The sequence below is a fragment of the Scomber japonicus genome, chromosome 2 (genome assembly GCF_027409825.1).
Source record: "Scomber japonicus isolate fScoJap1 chromosome 2, fScoJap1.pri, whole genome shotgun sequence".
Lineage (NCBI taxonomy): Eukaryota > Metazoa > Chordata > Actinopteri > Scombriformes > Scombridae > Scomber > Scomber japonicus.
The window spans coordinates 7295854-7303570 of NC_070579.1; positions in this window are offsets into that span (position 1 = coordinate 7295854).

A 7717-nucleotide genomic window follows, 5' to 3' on the forward strand; every position below is an offset into this window, starting at 1 on the left:
GTAAATAACACCTCTAACCCTAAGTCAACTCAGTCTTTCATTCAGTCACATTTAATCCGACATGTTTTCTCTACTTTCAGTGTTTTTATAGTGAATTAACTGTTTTAAAAAAATGCTTGCTAGCGTGCTGGAGGAGTCACACATGCGGTTCATGTTATGCAATTGGGAAAACGAACATACTTAAAGTCCATGTAAAGTAAGAATAAATATGTGTTCTGAGGTTGACATACCACAGAAAAGTGTGTTGTTAACCACCGTGCCAAATTTCTATGATTAAAAAAATCACCAAATATATGAAATTAGGCTTCAAAGTTGTGTAAAAATCAGCCTCTTTCTCTGCTCCCAAACGCTGTGGGGGCGTGGCCGTCGAGTTCGCTGAAGCCCCGCCCCCTATCAAGTGTCACCTGTCAATCAAAGTCACCACCTCTACCAGAAACATGGACGCTACGTCTGAGAGCTTTCTGCTGCTAGCTCGGCGGCTAACTCAGCTAACTGGCTAACTGTAGACTGTAGTAGTGACAGTGAAGCCGACATGTTTTCTCTAATTTGAGTGTTTCATGGTGAATGAATGCAACTGTTCCCTTTAATCAGTTGGGGAAAGTACCAATAGTTTAGTTTACTATGTTCACGATCTTAGTTTAGCGTCTAAGCGTTTTAGCACGCTAATTAGAGTTTAAAGATAGAGGATGTACAGATTGTAAAGCTCCCGTGAGGCAAATTTGTAATTCATGACTAAGCTGTGTAAATAAATATTCCTGTCAGATAAAGTAACAAAGTCTGATAATGTAATAATGGCTGAAAACCTAATAACGGCCAATAATGTAATAACGTCCGATAACATAATAATGGCTGAAAATGTAATAACGTCCGATAACATAATAATGGCCGATAACCTAATAACGGCCAATAATGTAATAACGTCCGATAACATAATAATGGCTGAAAACGTAATAACGTCCGATAACATAATAATGGCTGAAAACGTAATAACGTCCGATAACATAATAATGGCCGATAACCTAATAACGGCCTATAATGTAATAACGTCCGATAACATAATAATGGCTGAAAACGTAATAACGTCCGATAACATAATAATGGCCGATAACCTAATAACGGCCTATAATGTAATAACGTCCGATAACATAATAATGGCTGAAAATGTAATAACGTCCGATAACTGAATAACAACTGATAACATTATAACAATTGATAATGTAATAATGACGGATAATGTTATAACGCCGATAATGTAGTAAGGCGGATAACGTAACAACAGCCGATAACATAATAATGTCCGATAATGTAATAACGTCTGAACACAGAAATCTTGAAACACAGTTTATGAAGCCTAGCTCCACAATTCAAATCTAAATGGTTGAAATGGATAGCTGGGTTAGCCGCCGAATTAGCCGCCTAGCTAGCAGGCGAGTTAGCCGCCAAGCTAGAACCCAAGCTAGCAGCTGAGTTAGCAGCAGAAAGCTCTCAGACGTAGCGTCCATGTTTCTGGTAGAGGTGGTGACTTTGATTGACAGGTGACACTGGGTAGGGGGCGGGGCTTCAGCAGACTGGGCGGCCACGCCCACAGCGTTTGGGAGCAGAGAAAGAGGCTGATTTTTACACAACTTTGAAGCCTAATTTCATATATTTGACGATTTTTTTTAATCATTCAAATTTGGCAGGGTGGTTAACAACACACTTTTCTGTGGTATGTCAAACTCAGAACACATATTTATTCTTACTTTACACGGACTTTAAACACATCAGATCTGCATTAACAATCTGAACACACACACACACACACACAATCTCTCCACATCTGGGAATTAAATCTCACGCCTCTGATTTCAGCCTCTTCCTTCTGTGTAACGGATCGCTTCCCCTCGTTGAGTCTCGGCTGGAGGGAGAAAAAACACATCACGACACTTCCTGCTCCTCTTTAGCTTAGCCTCGATCCGTCTCTCTCTCTCTCTCTTTGGGCACCTGGGAACTCAGCTGTCGCAGGATGTGGGGAAACCGCAACGAACCTCCCGGGGGACGTACTTGATACACACAGCCAGCAGGTGGGTGTAAGTGTGTGAGTGTGTGTGTGTGTGTGTGTGTGTGTGTGTGTGTGTGTGTGTGTGTGTGTGTGTGTGTGATGAAGATGCATGGAGCTGGGATGTTGATAGTGAGATCAAACATCAAAGCTTTAATTTCTTCCTCCCCAATATGAAGTGCTGAGTGTCACATGCTGCATATTGTATTAATCCCATTACAGGAAATACATTTTAAGAGGTTTGGGTGCAGCTAAGAATTATTTTTTATTATCACTTCCTGTCAATTATTTCTTTTTGGTTAATTGTTAAGGCTTTAAAATGTCAGAAAATATTCCTTCTTCCTTCCTTCCTTCCTTCCTTCCTTCCCTCCCTCCCATCTTCCTTCCTTTCCTTCCTTTCTCCCTTCATTCTTTCCTCTGTCCTTCTTTCCTTTCCTCCTCCCTTCCTTCCTCCCTCCTTCCTTCCTTCCTTCCCTCCCTCCTTACTCCCTTCCTTCTTTCCTCTTTCCTTCTTTCCTTCCTTCCTCCCTTCCTCGTTCCTTTTTTCCTATCCTCCCTTCCTTCCTCCCTTCTTTTCTTACTTCCTTCCTTCCCTTCCTTCCTGCCTCCCTCCTTCATCCCTCCCTCCTTCATCCCTCTGTCCTTTCTTTCCTTCCTCCCTTTCTCCTACCTTCCTCCCTCCTTGTCTTCTTTCCTTCCTTCCCTCTTTCATTCCCTTCCTTCCTCCCTCCCTCCCTCCTTCCTCCCTCCTTTTCTTCTTTCCTTCCTTCCTCTGTCCTTCTTTCCTTCCTTCCTCCCTTCCTCGTTCCTTCTTTACTAGCCTCCCTTCCTTCTTTCCTCTGTCCTTCTTCCCTTCCTCCTACCTTCCTCCCTTCCTCCCTCCTTTTCTTCTTTCCTTCCTTCCCTCCTTCATTCCCTTCCTTCCTTCGTCCCTCCTTTCCTTCTTCCTTCCTTCTTTCCTTCCTTCCTTGACTCGAGGACAACAGGCATGAATACTTTTATGTTTGATACTTGAAATAAAGAAGTGTAGTATATTTTTCTTTTGTGCAACTTTTGAACACGATGATCAAATTAAATCCGAACTAAAATATTTGACCTCCTTATGATGAAGTTTTTCCCTTTTATTCATAGATTGCATCAAATCCATCACACACACACACTCCACTCTTCATAAATCCAAAGCAAATAAACTAAGTAAACACCACGACTCCCAATAAATCCCAATAAATCCCAATAAATACGATAACGGCTCATAAACTCTCCAGATGAATAACGATGACACCTGTGACACAATAAGATACCGATGACATTTAAAGGCTTATTTCTAGATTTATGGGGTTTTATTTCTCAAGTGTTTCCATTAAGCTCACTGAAAATCTAACTTCCTTCCTTTCTTCCTTCCTTTCCTTTCCTCCCTTACTTCCTTCCTCCCTCCTACCCTCCTTCCATTCCTTCCTCCCTCCTTTTCTTCCCTCCTTCCTTCATTTCTTCCTTCCTTTCCTTTCCTCCCTTACTTCCTTCCTCCCTCCTACCCTCCTTCCATTCCTTCCTCTCTCCTTTTCTTCCCTCCTTCCTTCATTTCTTCCTTCCTTTCCTTTCCTTTCCTCCCTCCCTTCCTTCCTCCCTACTATCTTCCTTCCTTTCCTTCCTTCCTCTCTTCCTTCTTTCCTTTCCTCCCTTTCTTTCTCCCTCCCTTTCTTCCCTCCTTCCTTCCCTTCTCCCTCCCTCCCTCCTTCCTCCCTTCCTTCTTTCCTCTGTCCTTCTTTCCTTTCTTCCTCTCTTCCTTGTTCCTTCTTTCCTTTCCCACCTCCCTCTCTTCCTCCCTCCTTTCCTTCCTTCCTTCCTTCCTTCCTCCCTCCTTCCTTCCTTCCTTCCTTCCTTCCTTCCTTCTTTCCTTCCATTCCTTCCTCCCTCCTTTTCTTCCTTCCTTCCTTTCCTCCCTTCCTTCCTTCCTCTCTCCTACCTTCCTTCCATTCCATCCTCCCTCCTTTTCTTCTTTCCTTCCTTCCTCCCTTCTTTCCTCTTTTTCTTTCCATTAAGCTCAGTGAAAATCTAACTTCCTTCCTTTCTTCCTTCCTTTCCTTTCCTCCCTTACTTCCTTCCTCCCTCCTACCCTCCTTCCATTCCTTCCTCCCTCCTTTTCTTCCCTCCTTCCTTCATTTCTTCCTTCCTTTCCTTTCCTCCCTTACTTCCTTCCTCCCTCCTACCCTCCTTCCATTCCTTCCTCCCTCCTTTTCTTCCCTCCTTCCTTCATTTCTTCCTCCCTTTCCTTTCCTTTCCTCCCTCCCTTCCTTCCTCCCTACTATCTTCCTTCCTTTCCTTCCTTCCTCTCTTCCTTCTTTCCTTTCCTCCCTTTCTTCTCTCCCTCCCTTTCTTCCCTCCTTCCTTCCCTTCTCCCTCCCTCCCTCCTTCCTCCCTTCCTTCTTTCCTCTGTCCTTCTTTCCTTTCTTCCTCTCTTCCTTGTTCCTTCTTTCCTTTCCCACCTCCCTCTCTTCCTCCCTCCTTTCCTTCCTTCCTTCCTTCCTTCCTCCCTCCTTCCTTCCTTCCTTCCTTCCTTCCTTCCTTCCTCCCTCCTACCTTCCTTCCTTCCATTCCTTCCTCCCTCCTTTTCTTCCTTCCTCTCCTTTCCTCCTTCCTTCCTTCCTCTCTCCTACCTTCCTTCCATTCCTTCCTCCCTCCTTTTCTTCCCTCCTTCCTTCCTTCCTTCATTCCTTCCTTCATCCTTCCTTCCTCCCTCCTACCTTCCTTCCTTCCATTACTTCCTCCCTCCTTCCTTCCTTCCTTCCTTTCTTCCTTCCTTTCCTTCCTCCCTTCCTTCCTTTCCTTCCTTCCTCCCTTCCTCGTTCCAAAACAAAACATGCATTTTTTCTCTCTCTCATCATCGACGGCCCACTTGGCACTCAAACTGCCCCTATGTTGGTTACCCTGGTTACACTCGTGCCAATTCTTTGTTTATTGCAGAACATAGTGTGAAAAGTTGCTTCCTTCTGCATTTCGTGCACATAATGTAAACCATGTTCCTTCTTTCCTTTCCTCCCTCCCTTCCTCCTTCCCTTCCTCCCTCCTACCTTCCTTCCTTTCCTTCCCTTCCTTCCCTTCCTTCCTCCCTCCCTCCTTCCTTCCTTCCCTTCCTTCCTTCCCTTCCTTTCCTCCCTTCCTTCCTCCCTCCTTTTCTTCTTTCCTTTGTTCCCTCCTTCCTCCCTTCCTTCTTTCCTCTGTCCTTCTTTCCTTTCCTCCCTCCCTTCCTCCCTCCTACCTTCCTTCCTTTCCTTCCCTTCCTTCCCTTCCTTCCCTTCCTTCCCTTCCTTCCTCCCTCCCTCCTTCCTTCCTTCCCTTCCTTTCCTCCCTTCCTTCCTCCCTCCTTTTCTTCTTTCCTTTGTTCCCTCCTTCCTCCCTTCCTTCTTTCCTCTGTCCTTCTTTCCTTCCTTCCTCCCTTCCTCGTTCCTTCTTTCCTTTCCTTTCCTTTCCTCCCTTCCTTCCTCCCTCCTGTTCTTACTCCCTTCCTCCTACCTTCCTTCCTTCCTTTCCTTCCTTCCTCGTTCCTTCTTTCCTTTCCTTTCCTCCCTTCCTTCCTTCCTCCCTCCCTTCCTTCCTTCCTTCCTTCCTTCCTTCCTTTCCTTCCTTTCTCCCTTCCTTCTTTCCTTCCTTCCTCCCTCCTTCCTCCCTTCCTTCTTTCCTCTGCCCTTCTTTCCTTCCTTCCTTCCTTCCTTCCTCCCTCCTACCTTCCTTCCTTCCTTCCTTCCTTCCTTCCTTGCTTTCCTCCCTCCCTCCCTCCCTCCTTACTCCCTTCCTTCTTTCCTCTGTCCTTCTTTCCTACCTTCCTCCCTTCCTTCTTTCCTCCCTTCCTTCCTCCTTCCTTTCCTTCCTTCCTTGTTCCTTTCCTCCCTCCCTCTCTTCCTCCTACCTTCCTCCTTTCCTTCTTTCCTTTCCTCCCTTCCTTCTTTCTTCCTTCCTTCCCCCTCCTTTGCAGACACAGTGATATTAAGGATGAAGGAGCGTTCAGGAGTCGGAGGTGTAAAGCGAGTCGGATAACGTGAAGCTCCCTCGTGTTGATGTCGTTTCCTCTTGTGGTTTCCTTTCAGCCTTTTGAGGGCGAGTAAAACATTTATAGTGTTTGTGTTGAATCCGTCTTCACTCCCCCGACTTACTCCACACAAAGAACGACTCACTTTAAATCTTTAATCCCTGATTCACCCGTTCTTCTGTCAGTGGGAGATTTGAATGGAAAGACACAAACTAAGCTCCAAGAACTTAATTTTTACTCTTCCTTTTTTTACTCTTCGTTGTGTGAGAAGAAAAAGGAAGCAGATTTTTTTTTTATTTATTTTTTTAAAGAATGAGATTCGTGATGATTGTTTTGGGACACGAGAGACTAAACACAAGTGATCTGTGACAAACTCCAGGGAATTACTTCTTTTATCATTTAGTTGATCTCAAAACATTTAATTTAACAAAGTTTGACTCCTGTTTTTTAATCATAGTGTTAAAATAGATAAATTATGCCTCTTATAAACTGTTTAATGTGCTAAATTATTATAACCTCCATTATTACACGTTATTCTTTCTAATTTAACCTTTAATAAGTGTTGGTAAGATTTAAAATTATGTTAAAAAATAGTTTTAAAAGCAGCATCAGGTTTGTTAAAATGTATATTTAGTATTTTGTTGGTTTTATATCATTTAAAATGACATTTGCACCATTTTTTTTTACCAAAAGTAAGACTGAATCCTGCTGAAAATGTCAAATGGTGTAACCACAAAGGAATGATAAATATTGAATATTAAATATTTTATCCACCTACAGTTTATTTAAGTCTATAAGGACTTATATTAATAATGACTTCATTTTTAAAACATCAAATAAAAAGAAACATTTTTGGAGTATTTCTATATTTCAATTTTAAAGCATTTGTTGAGCAATATTGAACAGAACAAATCCTAAAAACATCATTTTTTCTAAATAAGTTTTGACAAAAATTATGTAAAAGTGTGTTAAAAACAAAATGTCAAATAGTGTAACCACAAAAGAATGATAAATATTAAATATTTTATCCACCTACAGTGTATTTAAGTGGACTTATACTAATAATGACTTCATGTAAAACATCAAATGAAAAGAAACATTTCTACGTTTAAATTTTAAGGACTTAACTTAAAAACAACCATTTTTCTAAATAAGTTTTGATAAATTATGTTTTAAAAAAAAAAACATGCTAAAAGTAGATTCTCCTGAAAATGTGTCAAATGGTGTAACCACAAAAATAATGTAAATGTTTCCTGATCTCCATGGTTACCCAGATTAAATATAATATTTAGAACAATAGTATTCCATTAGCTTTATTTAATATACAAGTTATAATGTAAAAGTTATAATGTAAGATCATGCCTAACTAGTTGATATGGTGTTTTTATGGTTACACCACTTAGACATTTTTACCATAATCCTCTAATATATTCTCTCAAATGGATTAAAAGCAGAAATTGAATGTGTGCAAGTTATTCATACGTTTATTTTCACATTTTAACCCTTTTACATTTGATTACACCACATGGACACATAAAAAAACATCATTGACCCGTATATATATATATTTCCCTTCTGTGAAATAATATCAAACACCAATATTACTCTTGTACATAATGTTACTATATGTTTTACTACTACTGTTTTTTTTATTG